Here is a 19387-nt window from a genome sequence, read left to right on the forward strand (position 1 = left end):
TGGCATATATCCAGACAAAACTGTAATTCAAAAAGATACATGCACCCCTATGTTCATAGCAGTACTATTTACAATAGCCAAAACATGGAAGCAACCTAAATGTCCATTGATGGATGAATGGATAAAGAAGATGTGGTACATATATATAATGGAATACTAGTCAGCCATAAAAAAGAATGAAATAGTGCCATTTGCAGCAAAATGGATGGACCTAGAGATTATCATACTAAGTGAAACAAGTCAGACAGAGAAAGACAAATACCATATGGTATCATTTATATGTGGAATCTAAAATATGACACAAATGAACTTATTTATGAAACAGAGACTCACAGACTTAAAGAAGAGACTTGTGGTTGCCAAGGAGGAGAGGGAGTGAGGGAGGGATGGATTGGAGGTTTGGGAATAGCAGATTCAAACTATTGTATATAGAATGGATAAACAACAAGGTCCTACTGTATAGCACAGAGAACTATATTCAATATCTTATAATAAACCATAATGGAAAAGAGTATGAAATACATATATGTGTATAACTGAATCACTTTGCTGTACAACAGAAATTAAACACAGCATTGTAAATCAACTATATTTCAATAAAAAATAAATTAAAAGAAAAAGAGAACTCTAAGGTATCACAGCTAGGTGACTAAGTGTTGCTGGCTCCTAGGAGCAGACAGCCTGAGAGAAGCACCCAGAAAACAAACAGGGAGAATCAGTCCCTTCTTCCTCCTCCAGCCCTGCAGTCTCGCTCTCCCATCCCCTAGAGGAAGAGTCTAACAGGGAGCCTGCAGGCAAAGCAGAGTCCTGGTCCAGCATCACAAAGCCAACTACAGAAGAGTGAGTTGGGAGCTAAAAGAAATAGCCAAATAACTGGCACATGGATGATTTCCCTTGAGTTGGATCTTGAAGGATAAGTAAGATAAGATAATAATCATTTTTCGAGCACCATGCTAAGCTCTTTACAATGTCACACAATACACAAAAGTGTCCTAAATCCAAACCTAGTTCAATGTCGTCCCAAAGCCTCTGCTCTAAGTCACTATGCCATAGATGAAGAAGGAGAGGACATTTCAGGCAAAGGAAAACAGAACAGAGCAAGGCAAAGGGTTGAAAAATAACATGACGTATGATGGAAACAAATGGTCCAGTTATAGAACATCTCTTATGTGCCAGACACCTTACAGAATGTTTTATTTAAAATATTTTATTTGGGGAACTTCCCTGGGGGTCCAGTGGTAAAGAATCCGCCTTCCAATGCAGGGGACGCAGGTTCCATCCCTGGTCGGGGAAATAAGATCCCACATGCTGCGGGGCAACTAAGTCCGCACGCCACAACTACTGAGCCCACGTGCCTCAATGAGAGAGCCCGCATGCCACAAACTACAGAGCCCAGGCACCACAACTAGAGAGAGAAAACCCACACACCACAACTAGAGAGAAGCCCACAGCCGCAATGAGGACCCGACGCAGCCAAAAAAAAGAAAAAGAAAATTGTATTTTTTACTTGTATGTGCTCCTTTTAGTCCCATTATACAGATGGGAAACAAAATTATAGAACATTAGTTAAATTTACCCAGGGTCACTCAGCTCATAGATGAAGCAACCAGAATACAACTTCAACTCCAGGGCCCTTGCTCTTACTCACTAGCCATACTGCCCTGACAGAACATAAAATGATCATGAGGCCAAAGATATGATAGAGTCAGGTCATGGAGGTCATCCAAAGGTGCAGGACTCAATTCTCTGTAGTAGGGGCCCTGCTAAAGGGTTTTAAATGGCATTAGTTTTGTATTTTGTATGGATCACAATGGTCTGAGCGCAGTTTGGAGGATGGATTTTAAATATACAAACAGGAATTGGAGAAACCAATTAAGAAACTATTGCAATAATTCAATGAGTAGAGCTCTGATGGAGTTGAGAATAGGCAACATATTTAAGAGACTAGAGATATTTGTAACACTAATGGTTGGATGTGGATGATAATGAACAGGAAAGATTAACAGACTACCAGGGTTTGGGGGGATGGCCAGTAGGTTAGCATGTCATCCACTGATAGAAATATTATTCTGGTGAAGTAGATTAGTTACTTTCAACATTTGAGTTTTCTGGAGCTTTGAGCATATGTAGAAGTATAAGGTAAGCCAAATCTGTATTTTCTTGGTTACTGAATGCCAGCGAAGGAATTTTAATTTTACTGGAAACCAAAATCTCAAAAAAAAGTTTTTAATAAAATGCTATGACCATAATTGCACAGACAGAACCGCAGATTTGTTCTTCCTTTGGTAGAAACTCATGTGGTATCTCAGGCCTCTAAAATCTCTAACATGTTCCTTAAAAGAAATGTATCTTCAGACCAGTTTTAAATATGTTCCAACACACATATCTCCTAAACTAATGAGCATCAAGCTACTAAGATCCTCACTAGAGCTGCAAAGGGTCTGATATTTTACCCCACTTTCCAGCCAAGTTATCCTGCCACAATTTCACAGATGCCAGCAATAGACCCAAGAGTCCTGGGTCAGAGACAAAGGACTACTACACAGAGCAATGGCAGTAGCCAAACTATCAGCATTTGCATCAGTTCCTGGAGACCCAGTTCCCACAGGACAATGTGAAGAGAGCCAGGTGGTACCTATATAAGCCACAGAGTGTGTTAAAGAAGAACCCCAAACAAAGGAAACCCATATATTTTACAACGAGCATTAAGCAAACCTTCCTTAAAGGAAGATACTATCTTTAGCTTCCAAGACAAATATTCTTGAAAAGATAGCCTGGAACAAAGGCAGCTCTGCTCACAAGACATGTAGAAATGTGAGAGATCTATGAAGATTTGTCTCCCAACAATTCAAGGTTTTCATAATTTTCAGGTGACTTTATAGAACTCTTGGCTTTGGCTTGGCAAGTGCACAACACAAAGGTTTTAAAAGCATGCAACATAAGGAGAAAGAATTAATGTGGCTAAACAAATAGAATGTTCAGTAATAGCTAAAATAAGCCAACTAGCTAGATCAAACTCACTGGGAAATAGAGGGGCAATCACAAATAGAGATTCCAACAACCAGTTTTGCAGTGCTTTGGGAAGTGAGAAACAGGGGGCCAAGAACAGGCCGAAAAACAGATGCTACTTATGTCTAGGAGAAAGAACAAAAGAATTTAGAGGGCGGTTCATCTGCTTGTTGGGGCTGACATTTGCAGTTCTGTCTGCAGCAGAAGAATATACCAGAAATTGGAGACCAGTGATTCATATCCTGGCTGCAAAGATACTGCACTAAGGAGTTGGGGATTAGAATGGGTTTTAATGAGAGATAATAATCCAAATTTGTATTCGCATTTGACTGTCTGAAAGGATTTTTACACATATCATCTTATATGCTTTCAATCAGCCAGAGATCAGCATAATAAGAGAAAACAAGAGGCTCCCAGGGAGCTGAGAGAGAAAGGAAGTTCCTCTTTCTCCTCTGCTTAGAAAGCCACAAACTTGTGCTGGGAATGATGTTGCCAGGCAACCACCAACTTCTATAAGCTTTGAGACTAGATGTTCTTACTCTCTAGTAGAATGAAATATCAGATTGAAGGCACAGGAGAGAGAAGAATGATTTGCTTGTTGATGGTGGTGAACTTGCCTGCATCCTGAGGGTCACTGCTCCCTGGGTCAGCTCCAAGGAAAGTCAGGGGTCCAAGACAGGCCTTACACATATCAAACTTTAGAGGGTTTTTTTTTAAGCTTATCTAAACAGCGGAAAAAAATATTTTGCCTTTCAGAAATTATCACCCAATCAAACATAATTACAGCATGCCTCTGGAGAAACTTGTGTGGCAACGTTGAAGTGATACAAGATAAAAGAGTTCAGCTTCCTTTCATGCTGCCCAAGTTTTTTTTTTTATTACGGTAGAGAAGAACAGGGAGAGAGAGAAAACAAAACGTCAAAGCCCCCTTGTCCATGGATTATTTAAGAAAATAAGAAGAGTGAATATTAAAGCAACGCAGATCTCCATCCACAAATACTAAATTTAGCCCAGTTACATGTTTGGGTTTTTTTTTCCCAGTAATATTCAGCATCATGTATGCAGGCAAGGGAAAAGGGAATGGTTTTCTAGGGCTGTAGCTTTATGAAATTGGCTGTACTGGATGGAGAGGGGAATAAGTCATTTGAGTGTAGATTCAAAAAAGTGATTACAATGATGAATTCAAACATATAAGCTGGTAAGGAGGAAAGTAAAACCAAGAAGTGATAAAAAGAGAGTCAGTGAATTAAAATATCCAAATATTATATAGGAAAATTGGTCACAGTGTTTTGCATTTCTTTCTATCAAGAGGTGGAATTTATTTTCTAACTCCTTAAATCTGAGGTAGCGTTATGACTTGCTTTGATCCAGAGAGTGTGGCAGACGTGATGAACAAGTGAGTTCCAAGCCTAGACCTCAAGAGCTTTGAATGCTTCTTCTTGTTTTGCTTTTGGAACTCTTCAAATTACACATGAACAAGCCCAAGCTAGCCCATTGCTGGAGGAGAGACCACATGGAGAGAGACTTCAGTTATCCCAGTAGCCCCAGTCTTCCTAGTTGAGACCATAATAAATCAGCCAGCATAGTCATCACAACTGCTGACCACAGATGCATGAGAAAATATAGGCAAGAGGTCATCTGGGCCTGGCCAAGAACTGAAGAATTTCCCAGCTGAACCCAGCCCAGGCTGTCAGCATAGAGAATCATGAGCTGGGTAACAGGCTCTTATTCAAATCCACTAAGTTTTGGGATAGTTGGTTATGTAGAAAAACTAACTTTTACATCCTAATGAGAGAAAATAATTGTTTCCATGGGGTATTTTAAGCAAGTGAGCTAGAAATATAAGCAGTTATAGTTGGAGAATAGGATGTTCAAACTTGTAATGTTCACAGCAATGTTTCTGTTGAAGACAAGGTTCAAATCATGACCATTCCTAGCCATGTGGCTAAGAAAGAGTGGATGAAAACGTACTAGGAAGGGTGAGGTAAAGACACTGAGAAGTTGGAGTAATTAAAGGCATGTTGACATCATGAAGTATGATGACAGAAATAGCATTAGAGAAGAAGTTTTGGTGTCAAGTGTAGAAAAATTAACAAACAACCAAAGTGAGAGCAAAGTGCGGGTAAATGGCAGAAAAGCCAAATGCCACAGGCCGAAAAGGAGCTAGGATTTTAATAAATGAGCAGAGGAATAAAGGACTGAGTTAGGCATTGGAAAGCAAGAAGCAAGTGACTTGGCACTCTAACCTGAAGTGTGAGGTGTGAATAAATAAATATCCTGTACTTGAGAGGGATGCAAATAAAGCAATATCATTAGAGGACACAGTGCATGCTCAGGAGAGGAAATGAAGGATATGTAGTAGATGAGAATGAGGTAAGAGAGGTGCAAAGGAGAAAGAGATAAAGGCAAAAAGAGTTTGAGAATAAACAGTGGTTGTCACCACCTAAGATGGAGTTCCCATGGACTTAATAAATAGGTTCAGGGAGTTGTATCTGGTGGTGAGGAGATGGTGTAGTAAACAAAGCAGAATAGTGTAAGATTTGGGGAGATAATATATGACTAACCAGATAGAGTTTAACAGAGGTGTGGAGTTTGGTGGAGTTAGTCCTTGGAGTCTGAAGCAGCATGGTAAGCACATGGGCCTAGCAGGGAGGTCCTATAAGTGTAAGTAAGTCCATGGTTTGGTGCTAAAGGAGTTGAGATGGTTTATACTGTGAGAGAAGAAGACAGCTATTCCAGCTGTCTTTATATAATATATAATAAATATTATATATTATATAAAATATATATTATATATTTTATAACACTTATAATATATTTAATATATTATATATTATATTATTATATAATATATAATATATAATATATAACATATATAATATACATACATATATATTATACATATAATAATATATATATATTATATGTATTTTATATATAATGGAATATTATTCAGCCATAAAAAAGAATGAAATCTGTCATTTGCGATGTGGATGGATATCAAGGGAAATGTGCTAAGTGAAATAAGTCACACAGAGAAAGACTTACAAACTGTATGATTTCTTTTATATGTGGAACCTTAAAAAAAAAAAGCTTATAGATAGAGAATAGATTGGTGGTTGCCAGAGGCAGAGGATGTGGGGAGGTGGATGGAGAAAAATAAACATATGGGAAGATTCAGCTGTAATTTTTCCCGTAGTATGGACATTTGTAGATATGGACATATATCTATAGATCTTCTATCAGGGTTTGTCTTAATTAGCTTAAAACAACTCAGTGCTATGTGTGCTAGATTCTGGGGATATAAATATGGATCAAATAAAGATAATCCTTGCCCACAAAGAACACAGAGAATAGTAGAGGAGAGATATGTGAACAAACAATTGCAATAGCGAAGGTTAATTACTAGGTGCAGGGGAGATCTGGAGGAGTTAGGGCAGTTTCCCAGAGGAGAAGACACTTGACATTGGTTTATATGGATGGACTGAATCGGTGACAAGTACAGAATCTCCAAGCAAGTCCTTTGTGAAGAGCTGAAGTGGGGAGCTCAAATTACAGCTCTCGATAAATGTGGCACATATGACATAGCCAGAGACTCCAGGAAAAACTAATCATCTCGGCACTCAGAGGATAGAAGAGGAGTGATGCCTTGAGCCAAGCCAGACCTTGACGGTCAGGTAAAAACATCAAAATTAACACCTGATCGTCCTCTCAGACATTTACTTCTGTTTGGCCTGCCATGCAAAGAATATACCTGTTTACTTATTGTCTGTTTCCTCCATGAGAGCACAAGGCCTATGAAGGCAGAGATCACTGAGGTATCCCCCAGAAGTAAACCAGCATGTAGCATTTAAGAGGTTCTCAAAAACTATTTGTTGAACAAATGAGTAGAAGCACAAATGAATAAAACATTAAGCAAGATTTTGAGTGTCTTTATCTGTAAGATACCCACAAACAAGTTTAGTGAAGACTCTGAGATGACTCATGTAAGGCTAGCTTTACTACATAGAAATCACTCAACGTTAACTATTATTTTCAAGAGTACTATATTCAGCAACACCCTCATCTATAACATGCCAGGCACTGAGTTAAGTACTTTCCAGTCATTATACCTTATTCTATTCCTAAGACTTTCAAGAACGCTGGGAAGAGTAAGTAGGTAGTATTGTTTTCATTTTAGAGGTCAGAAATTGGGATTTAGAGAGGTTTGCAAATTTGCTTGAGGTCACTGAGAGAATTGAAGAACCAAGATGGTGACCCCGTGTCCAATGCCCACTGTCTTATCTGCCATACTGTGTCACCTTCCAGGGTCTACCTTACCTTTAAAAGCAACTATCAAGTTGTGTGACGGCTAGTTCTGCATTAAGTACATAATATTTCCCCACTCAACTGTGAGCTCCCAAAGGGAAGGCGGTGTGTAGTCTGTTCATCATCGCGGCAATTTTCAAAGTGGGTTTCCAGCTGAATTCTGCAAGTCCAAGAGGCTGTCTTGGTGAGCCCGAGGGACACCCACAGGGAAGGAGAGAAGTGGAGTGCTCTGAGCCCCTTTCTCCCACCTCAGTTATTTGGTTTTACTCTTAGGTTTCTATACCATTTCCACTGAAGAAAGGATTCTGCTAAAAAAAAAAAAAAAAGTCGAGTTCTAGAATCTGTCACTGCCCGAGCACTCAATGATGTTAATTAAATAAAGACTAGTTAGAAGTAGAAGCAGAAGACAGCCTCTAAATGTGAGGAGTATGGAAGGAACCAGTGATCTTCACACACTGGTCGTTTTGGTGTTACTTATTTGAATCAGTCTAAGATTGGAGTGTCATCTTTCCACATAAAAGGCAGCAGAGTACAGTCAGTGTGGACGCAAGAGAGAAATTAGGACTTGTATCTCAACCACAGATGTGAGGCCACCTGTTATACTGGACGACAAAAGCAGGACATGAAAACTGATAAAAATAAAACCCCAAAAATGCACAATTAAGCTTGCTTATATAATTGAGAGACAGTAGACTTCTTTTAGGGAGTGCAAATTTAGTGTCACCCGAAGATTTCAGACTAGAAACATGCCCAAGTATAATAGAGCAATGAGAAGACACACTTTCTCCATAGCAACGATCTGAAAACTCAGCTATATTCTCATTACCAAAGACCATTTGACAGAGAAATCTTGAGAAGCAGTTTTTCTCCAGAGATTTATCAGGGGGCAGAAAGGGAACATGGAAGAGAACTTGAAGAAGAACCAGTGCCAGAAGACAAAGTTACCAAGGTGTAGGAGGTGCTAAATGGGAGAGAGGCAGGGAATAATCCACAAAAATTATTTCAAAAATTCAAAAACATTGATGCCATGTAGAATGGTTGATTAACCAAATGCTGACTCACTCACCCACAAATCCAAATCACTCTGTACCAAAGCAGGGAAGCTGACAAGGAAATTACTCACTCTTGACAAGGAGGCAACAGCCTGACCTTCAAAAAGGGACAGCGACATCAGACTAATCTGTTCCCTAGATAGGCCCAACATTGACTCCTACAGATGGGCCCTTGCCAAGGCGTATCTGAGCCACAAAGCTACTTGGGGCTCTGTGCAGAGATGCATTAACTTTCAAGAAGCACCTCCAAAAAAAAAAGAAAAAGAAGCACCTCCAGCACAAGAAAGGACACCAAAATGCCCAGATGATCACTTTTGAGGCCAGTCTTAGCCACTCAGTCAGAGCTGGGGTTAAAATTCATTCATTCATTCATTCAACAATTATTTAAGAAGCACTTATTGAACAGCTAGGCACTGAGATAGATATTACAGGTGCAAAGATGAATAACATTGTCTAGGTGCTCAAGGACCCCATTTGGGAAGGCAATGGTTAGTACTATGATGGAGGGTTGAACAGAATGGGCAATAGGTCCCTGCAGTCAGAGAGACCTGGGTTTGAGTTCTAGGTCTGACACTTCCCAACTGGATGCACGTTGTTTAATCTCCCCTTGCTTCCATTTGGAAAGAGATTATTCCTCCTTTGCAGGATTGTTTTCCGGACTTTTGTGCTAGCATAGAAAAGATTCTCAGCACTGACCTGAAAGCACTGTGATTGCTTTAAAAAAAAAAAAAGTGAGACTTTATTCAAATTTACTATTATGTACAGTGCGTTGAGAACACAGAAAATGGTCGTGTAAATTGTTTCTCTCTCTACCCTTGGAAATTCTGTTCTTAGTCTGCTGTTAGCAGCTGCCAAGATACACGTAGTGAAAAGGGATTAAACTACCTCCATGGATTTGAACAGCAAATACACAGTGGCCATCATGAGCGAGAACACCACAGCATAAAACAAAACGCAAATGCCCCAGCCAAGGTAACGCCAGAATAATTGGCCACCACTCACCGCATGCATTCTTTCTAACAAGTCTCCGATGTGTGTTAACGTGTCTTTTGCCACACTGTCCAATTGTAACTTAAATCTGGGGCTTCAGGAGCCTACAGTTGAAATCTGCTTACATTAAGGCTGTTTACTTCCTTTGTCATATCAAAGTGTGAAAGAAACTTCCCAGAGGGAAAGTCTCAAAAAATACCCTTATTGCAAATCACTCTAGTAGAAGGTAGGTGAGGGTCTCAATAACCAACCATAATGAACAGCCGCCTCTGGACATACTGTCAAAAGTGTCATCTTATGACACTTACCCCTGTTCACTCTAAATGCATTATTCTCAGTCTCCGAGGGTGACAGGATTGAATTTCAAGGGCTCCCTGAACGAGTAACTTGGGCAGGGAATAAGTAATGAGATCCCAAGGCACTGGCTCTCTCAGGAGGTGCCACCCCCACTGGGAAGAGACAGAAGGGACCCCTGGACTGAGGGGCGGAGAAGCGGGCTCCAGGAGAGAAAAGTATGTGCCTTGGGCCACTCCCCACTTTGCCTTTTGCCTCAGTTGGGCTACTGACAAAATGGAGCCACTTCCAACCGCCTTCTCCCCTCTTCCCAGGGAATTCTGGGTCTGCTGCTTGTTTGGTTCCAACAGGCTAACTTAAACCAGAAAGGATGAGTTGTTGGTAGCAAATCTGGGTCTCATTAGAGGATGGAATGTAGACAGGGAAGTGGAGCTCATGCACTTTCTCTCCATATCTCAGGGAGGCTAGCCTCTGCCTCTCTCTCCATCCCATCCTCCCTCTCCAGGCCTCCTTTCTTTGCAGCCACCTCTCCTACCCCAGCCCCCCACCCTGGCCACACACACAAGCCAAGGAAGGTTAATCATAAAGTTCGGGAAGCTTAAGCTGCAGGATCTCTCACTTGCAGGGCCTCTTCCAAATAGATATTCTATTTCACACTCCATTTTGGCTTAGTTGGTTTGTTTGTCCAGAAGAGGACCCTACGCTGTATGTGCTTCAGAAATCGGGATCTGTTCCTGCCCTCGAAGCATGTGTTGCTATAGCTGACAGCTTTTGTGCTCCCTATACCTTCCATTTATGTCACATAGCCCGAATTTAAGTCATCCCCGTACCTGGAGCCTCAAAGAAGCTGGCTATACAGCGCTTTTTGGTTTTCCAATGAATGGATTTTATTTTTTTAGAGCAGTTGTAGCTTTACAGAGGAATTGGGCAGGGAGTACAGAGAGTTCCCGGGTCTCCTACCTGCCTACCCACACACATAGGTGCTCCCATTACTAACAGCTTGCGCTATTGTGGTACATTTGTTACAACTGATGAGCCAATATTTATACGTTATTATTATTATTATTTTAAAATTTATTTATTTATTTTATATTTATTTTTGGCAGTGTTGGGTCTTCGTTTCTGTGCGAGGGCTTTCTCCAGCTGCAGCGAGCAGGGGCCACTCTTCATCGCAGTGCACGGGCCTCTCACTGTCGTGGCCTCTCCGGTTGCGGAGCACAGGCTCCAGACGCGCAGGCTCAGTAGTTGTGGCTCACGGGCCTAGCCGCTCTGCGGCATGTGGGATCTTCCCGGACCGGGGCACGAACCCATGTCCCCTGCATTGGCAGGCGGATTCTTAACCACTGCGCCACCAGGGAAGCCCTATACGTTATTATTAACCAAAGTTCATAGATTAAGACACTCTTTGTGTTGGATAAACAGAGTGTTTGAATCTCAATTCTAAGTTCCTAGATGAGCAAATCTAATGGGCTTCATGGAGTAGGTGTTCACCCCCCCAGGGGGTGAGGCCACGGGGGTCTGTTGCCCACTCAGCAGGGCTGAGAACATATTCTGTGAAGTGGGACTGTGGCCACGGCTGTGTACGTGATAGGTAGCGTGGTTGCTGGGCAGGTATTTGTACAGAAGATCTACCGCAGAAAGATAAACGAAACTATATATAAGAAAACAACCAGAGATCTTCGTAAAAATGGTATTACATATATAGAGGATGTCACTACCGCATCGTATTTTCTTGCAATACATTTGAAAGAACTTCTTTCCACTGTTCATTTCCATCCAAATGGGTCAACTATTTCTAAGAATTAATCATATTTCCACTTGAAATATACCCGTTCTTCAAATGTTTAGTTTTGCTAGGTAAAAATCAAAGATTGACCAACTAAAGGAAAAGACTACACAATTCCATGCTCAGATTTAGGGGAGGATAGAGGAGATAGATAATAAGGCAAAAACTGGGCATAGTGTGAGATTTGAGTTGTCTCTCACTCCACCCAGCGCCAGAATGACTCAGTAAAATAAATTTACTAAGCAGCACAGTTCTGGACAAAGCCTCCTATCTTTTTGATCAGAAGAGGACACATAACTGACCTTTGCTCCTTGTGGTAGGCTAAAGAATGGTCCCCTAAACACGTCCATGTCCTATTCCCCGTAACCTACAGTTGTGTTAGTTTAACGTGCAAAGGGGAATTAAGATTATAGATGAAATTAAGGTTGCTTATCTGCTGCCCTTAAAATAAAGCTATCCTGGATTACTTGGGTGGGCCGAATGTAATCACAAAAGTTGTTAAAGTGGAGGAAGGAGACAGAAAAAGTCAGTGTCAGTGATGAGACATGAGAAAGACTTGACCAGCCTTTGCCGGCTTTGAAGACAGAAGTGGGACATGGGCCAAGGAATGTGAAGAGTCTTAAGAAGCTGGAGAAGGCAAGAGCCTTCCAGAAAGAATCCAGCCATGCCAACACTCTGATTTAGACCCCATGAGTCCCATATCAGACTTCTCACCTCCAGAACTGTAAGATAATAATTTTTTTAATCCACCAAATTTGTGGTATTTTTTTACAGCAGCAAAAGGAAACTAACACACTCACCAACATTCTGCTGTTCTTACCATTGGTTTACTCTTGGGAATTGAGGCAATCAGGTCCCCGAGGGCAGGGATCCTCTGTCAGTTCCACACTTTCCAGTGCATTGCTCTGCACATACCAAGTCTTAAGGAAATAAGGACTGAGTCCTAACTTCCATCTAAATGCAGATCAAATTGAAAGGGGAATGTGGGAAGCACTATCTAATTCCATTACTTACCAATTTTTTCTGCTTCCCAAAATGTTTTAATTGGAATTTCTGAACGCTGATATAAAGGGAAAAGATTGATACTGAAAAGTCTTCTTTCAAGTGACTGCTCACCCATTCTGCCAATGTATTGGAATTTAGGAGACTGAATTATATGTGACAGCTGGTATGGTGAAAATTATTAGTCCTAGACAGCTCCAAAAACATGCAGGTCCCTAGTGACAGAAATTCAGCTCAGGAAAGAGTTCTGTCTGCTGTGACATCTTTGAACTCAAGGAAAATAATAGCACAGATGAACAATATTGTAAAGAATTTTAAAAATTATAAAATGAAATGCAGCCAAAAGAAACTAATGTAATGCATAACTCTGAGAGCCAAATCATTCTAACTGTAAGGAAAGAAATATTTGGTTGATTTTGAAAGACCTTAACACTCAGAATACTATTCATCATGTAAGTGGCACAAATGCAGAAGGCTGAGGCATAGCAAATTTCCTAAAATAAGCTATACAAACTCTGAAGAGTTTCAGGCACCATGGAGGATGGGGGTCATCAGGAACATGCTTTGTAACCTCAGTGCACATAAAAAGGCAATCTGAGAGTTGGATATTCTGATTCAGAAGATGTTATTCTCCCAAGGTGCAGTGTATTGAAAATGGCTACAATTTTGACTAATTTTAAGAATTTTGTGAAATTTTAAGAGTGGTTTTCACTGGTCTTTCCAGTTTCCAAGGCAGACTTATCCAATTTGAAAAGAAAAGAAAGTGCTATTGGTGCCAGGGTGGACAAATCTGTTTTCCACTACCCATAATTTCAGGATATAAGAAATCTGTGGGATTTTTAATTTTCCCAGAGAGATCCCAGCTTTGACCAAAGCTTGAATGCGCAAAAGTTATAATTTGTTACTTAGTATACAAAGTTCATTCCTTGCATGCTAAGTGTGGACTCTTCTGCTGAGCTCATCTAAATACCTATTTCTCGATAGCCTTCTGTGGTTGGTGGAATTGAGTCTCCCCCACAAAAGATAGGTTGAAGTCCTAACCTCTGGTACAAGTGGATGCAAATTATCTTTGGAAATAGAGTACATCTTTGCAGATGTAATCAAGTTGAGAGAAGGTCATACTGCTTTAGGATGGGCCCTAATTTCAATAACTTTTGTCCTTATAAGAAAGCCATGTGAAGACACAGGAACACAGAGACACACAGGGAGAAAACCGTGAGATGATGGAGGCAGAGAATGAAGTGATCAAGTTGCACCCCAAGGAACACCAAGGATTGTTGGCCACCACCAGAAGTTGGGAGACAGGCAAGGGACGGATTGTCCTTCAGAGCCTCCAAAAAGAACCAACCTTGCTGACATCTTGATTTTGGACTTCCAGCCTCCATAACTGTAAGAGAATACATTTCTGTTGCTTCAAGACACCCCATTTGTAGTAATTTGTTCTGGCAGCCCTAGGAAACTAATATACCTTCTACTAGGGATGGCTTCATAATTAGATCTCTGGGGGGCAGGGGGTTTGTTTTTGTTTGTTTGTTTTGTTTTGGCTTTAAGCTGGTTTTCACTTCCAGAAAAGTCCTCAGAAGGAATTGGTATTACTCTCATGAAAAGCAGAGCTCTCTTACCTGATTGCTGACGAACCAGTAAGATCATAGATGCACACTCCCTGTTCTTATGTTAATGTACACAGGGTGCGGTCGCAAGGGCCCAAGGAAAAAAGTGTGGGCCAACCACTCTGATTTTTACCACACTTCGGCCTCAAATCAGCAGTGAACAATACATTATGCAGAGATATTTCTCACCACTATAGATTTGTGAAATTATTATACACTCATGGTGTACTCTCTATCAAGGCATATCATCAATATTCACAAAAAAGGGTTAAGACGGTTATCAGGTCTCAAATTGGATGAGTATCTAAGAGTTTAAAACAAAACAATGTTCACTCATTTAACAATTTTTATTAACCACCACTCTGGAAATTACTAGAACTTGGTTTGCATATTTATCTTGGGGGATTCTGGTTTTACCAATCTGTTTGTTCCAAGATTATTTGAATATGCGACCTGAAGCTCGTACGGAGGACATAAAAAGAGGAAAATATGAGTCTTTGCAAGTTCTTTAGACACCATATCTGCAAAATTGGAAGGCGGGACGGTTTCCACCCAATAACAAGGGTGTCAGGGGTCAGCCCTGCCTCGGAGAACAGCAGGGAAGTCCAAAGTCTCTCTGAACAGGTATCTCAAAAGGACACTTCCTCAAAAGGCTTCTTCTGTCATAACTGGTGTCAAAGACTCAGCAAAGATTCCTCCGTGGACCCAGATTTGCTCAACATTCAGCCTGGAAATGGTCCCCATGCAGAGTGCAGAGGCATCCTAAGTTGGCCCTGACCTCTGCTCTTAGTGACATTTGCTGATTTCCAATGCTGTGTGACATGTCCCTACATCTCTCATCTTTAAAAAAAAAAAGTGCAATTTTCTATTGGCTCAGTCTCTCCCTCACTTAGAAAACCTCTCTCTCCTTTCAAAGAGAGTCTTCTTGAAAGAGAAGCCCATAGTTCCCCATCTCTTGTTTATTCCTCAATCCATGGCAATCTGGCTCTCTAAAAACTCTCATTTGATCATTCCACAAAAGCTCCCACCCAGCACTGACACCCAGCATCTTTAGATACCAAACCAAAAGGGCAGTTTTAGTTGGGATCTCTTCTTTGATATCACTGAGGCATTTCATCACTCTCCCCTGGACGATTTCTCCTCTCATGGTTTCTGAGTCACCAATTCTCTCCATCTGAATCTGACCCTCATTCATAATCTCCTTGCAAAGTCCCTCTTTGTATCTCTCTTTGATATTTGTGTCTTGTGCAATTTCGTCCTGGCTCCCTTCTCTTTCTATAAACACTTCCTGGATGTTTTCTAAACCCATGGCTTTAATCAAATCTAATTCAACTAACTTCATCTCTCCTATTAGCTCCAGACTCATATGTCCCTGGCTGTCAGCAGGGCATGTCCACAGGAATATCCAACAGGCAACCGGAAAATCACCACATCCAAATTTAACATTATCTCCACTTTCCCCCGCATCCTTTTCCTGTGATTCCTGACTCAGGAACTGTTCCATATAATAGGGATAAAGCAGCTAATGAAATAGTCAAAGCTCCTAACATTACAGACTTTTGTTCTAGTTGGGGGAGATGAATAATAAACTATTAAGCATGGAAAACATCAGGGTGGGGGGAAGTGCTGGAGGAAAAATATGGAGCAGGGTGAACGGATCAAGAGTGACAGGTTTGTCTGATATGGGTGCTGAAGGAAGTCCTTGCCAATAAGATGGTATTTGAGCAGAGAGCTGAAGCGAGTGAGAGATGCCGCCAGGTGAGGATCTGGCAGAAGACAATTCCAGGCAGATGGAAAAGCCAGTGCAGAGCTGGTGAGGGCAGCATGTGTCAGGATGGCTTGACTTGAAGGACTAAGGAGCTCTGAGTGATTGGACTGAGAAAGTAAGGGGAAGAATGGCAGCGTGAAATGTCAGGGATGGAGCACAAAGGCACATATGCAGAACCTCACAGGCTAAAGCAAGGACTTTAGATTTTATTTTTATTGATACTAGAAGCCATTGTAGATACGATCTGACTTATGTTTTAAAATTATTATTCCTCCTGCCACATGGAGAAGAGAATGCAAGGGGTTTATTCATTCAGGAAATAGAAACCACCCTAGGTATTTCAGGATGATCCTAATTGGAGGAAAAAAAAAAAAAAAGGAGACGTTTTTCCTTCGCCTTACTTCTCAGCCTCTTTCTAGCACCCCTCATTGTCAGAACTAGTGGGAAGCCAGGGGCAAAGAAGTGCAGTTTGTGCAAAGCAGGATCCAGAGAGCTGTTTGTATCACTTAGGGATGAAATAAGATGCACATTAAAGAGAAATCTATGAACAGTGGCTTCAATAAGTAAGGATTGATTTTTTTCAGTAGAAAGAAACGGGGTGCTGCTGGGAAGGCTGTGAACATTGGTTCAGTTATTTAATGGTGTCCGGGCATGTGTCTTGGAGATTCTCTGGGATGTTACAGTTCTAGGTATGGCATTCAGAGCATCTAGAAGGAAGGAACAGTACCAGCTCCCAGAGACCCTTGATCGTAATTCTTCTGACCTCTTATTGACCTGAATAGTCAAATGGCCACTTCCAGCTGCAAAGAAGACTAGGGAAGTGAGTGCTTGTCTTCCTGTTTCTCTAGTGGATATTGGCAGGGGAGAAAGCTGTGGGACATCCGTGTTGAAACAGACAGTAGTGACCACCATATGATCTAAGAGGGTCAAGCTTTTGAATCGGAGGAAGAGTAGGGAATGCCATGAAGACTCAATGAACAAGCTTACTCAAAGATGCTTCTTAAATGAAAGAAGCTTCTACTTGGCTCTGTCCAGTGTGGTAGACTCTATCTAGCAGCTACATGCAGCTGGTGAGCACTTGAATGTAGCTAGTCTGAATTCAGGTGTGCTATACATGTAAAGTACACAGAAGATCCCAAATTTCTAATACAAAAAAAAAAAAGTTTTTAATCTCATCAATAATTTCCTATGTTGATTACATGTTGAAATGATATTTTAGATATATAGTAAAAAATTCAACCTATTCCTTTTTACTGTGTTTAATATAGCTGCTAAAGAGTCTTAAGTTACATATGTGCTTGCGCTATATTTCTGTTGGATTTTGTTGCTCTAGAGTATTGAATGACCCTTTCTTTCTCTAAAGAGAGTCCTTAATTTCCTGCCTCTAAGTCAACTTTTCCTCTCCTGAGGATGCTGGTTGTTGTGGTTTTCTAAATCTGGGAAGAACTTACCAGAAGTGCTTCTTCCCTGATCTTTGTTGGTCTGATAGCTCAAAAGGTATCTTCCAGTGACAGGTTGAAAAAACAACCCAAATCCTCCTCACAAGGCACTAGCCGTGACTATTGTATATATTTCAAGCTGAAGTAGAAAAATACAATTATAAAAGTGATTAATTCGGGCTTCCCTGGTGGCACAGTGGTTGAGACTCCGCCTGCCGATGAAGGGGACACGGGTTCGTGCCCCAGTCCGGGAAGATCCCACATGCTGCGGATTGGCTGCGCCCGTGAGCCATGGCCGCTGAGCCTGCGCGTCCAGAGCCTGTGCTCCGCAACGGGAGAAGCCACAACAATGAGAGGCCCGCGTACCACAAAAACAAAAAAACAAGTGATTAATTCAAGGAAAAGATTTAAAAGAGGAATCAAATTATTCATCATCAGTAATACCCCAAGCTATCTGATGAGATGATTTGAATAACTGGTGAAAGGGAAATCCCAATTTAACGTAATCCCTAACTTTTTTTTCCCCACTGGATGCAAGGAATCATGAAATTCTAATTCGCTACAAGCCTGTCCATGGCTTTGCACTAAAAAATTTCTTCAGTGACTTTGGTGGGAAGAGGGATGAGATGGACGATGAAATCTATGCCCAACTTGTGGTAGGCAGAATAACTACCCCCCTCCCACCAAAGATGTCAACGTTCTAATTCCCAGAACCTGTTAATATGTTACCGTATATGGCAGAGGAACTTTCCAGGTATGATTACCTTAATGGCTTTGAGGTGAAGAGATTATCCTGGATTATTTGGGTAAACCCAATCTAATCTCTCATAGGTCCTTACAGCAGAGAATCTTTCCCAGCTGGAATCAGAGGGAGATGTGACTACAGAAAAAAAGGACCAAGTGATGCAAAGCACTGCTGGCTTTGAAGATGGAGGAAGGGGCCATAAACCAAGGAATGTGTGCAGCCTCTTGAATCTGGAAAAGTTAAAGGAAATAGATTCTTTCTGAGAGCCTCCAGAAAGGAACACAGCCCTCTTGACACCTTGATTTTGGCCCAGTGTGACTCTTCTAACCTCCAGAACTATAAAATAATAAATTTATGTTGTTTTAAGACACTGAGTGTGTGGTGATTTGTTCCAGCAGCAATAGGAAACTAATATAAAACCCAAAGAGATAAACATTAAAACAATAAAATGAAAACATTAAATTTTGAGAATATTGTTGCTTTCTGTCAAACTTCTATCCTTGCCAAATTCTCACCAGCTTCCCTGTCAGCTATTAGAGACTAAAAGTAATAGGGCAACCAGTTTATGAGACATTATTCTAATGTGATATTCTCCTTTATTCATTATCCCTTCTCCCCACATACACACCAAAATGCACAAACATTTCCCAAAGGATTAAAAAGAAATTTCCCTCTCCTGCTACTTACTCTTTTCAAATAATACATAGCACTATAGGTTTAGGGGAAGAAGTATCTTTTCATTTCCATGTTTATATCTTGTTTTTGCTAGCTGATAGATCGGTTTCTTTTGCCTTACCCTTTATCTTAGTTTCTTACTTACATTGCAGAAGTCATTTTATCCATCCCTCTCAACTGTGGGGATACTTAGACTACCAGGCCTTACTCAACACTGTTTGTCTGTATCAGGAAATAGGTTCGTGCCAGAGAATTTTTCTGTCAGCAATAGAAAAAATAAATTCTATCCACTTTGTATTTAGACCAGATGAAACTGAACAAAATCATATATGATGAAATACTATCCACTTCATGAGCACGAGTTTATTTGAAAATTTAGCACTGGGTTGACAATAAAAATCGCAGAGAACTAAGCAAATATAATCTGAGGGAAGAAATGGAGATATCCATCTGTTACCAAAGTTTCCTTCAAGAGTCCTCTTTCAGATCTGCAGGAAAACTAGGGAGCCTTTAGGGTATCTCTTACTCATAACTGAAAGGCCTTCAGTCTTCCAGTCATTAAATGGGTCCAGATCAAATAACTCCAAGCCCATGCATAAATGTGGGTGCTACAGCACACCCAGAATCCTGCTCATCTGCTCCTCCAACATTGGCTGGCTCTCTGAATCTACCTTCTGATGCTGCTTTAGGTCTCTTTGATCTGCCCTGT

The sequence above is a fragment of the Aethalodelphis obliquidens genome, unplaced genomic scaffold, assembly GCF_003676395.1.
Source record: "Aethalodelphis obliquidens isolate GAN/ISIS:26980383/991018 unplaced genomic scaffold, ASM367639v1 scaffold1, whole genome shotgun sequence".
In the NCBI taxonomy this organism is placed as follows: domain Eukaryota; kingdom Metazoa; phylum Chordata; class Mammalia; order Artiodactyla; family Delphinidae; genus Aethalodelphis; species Aethalodelphis obliquidens.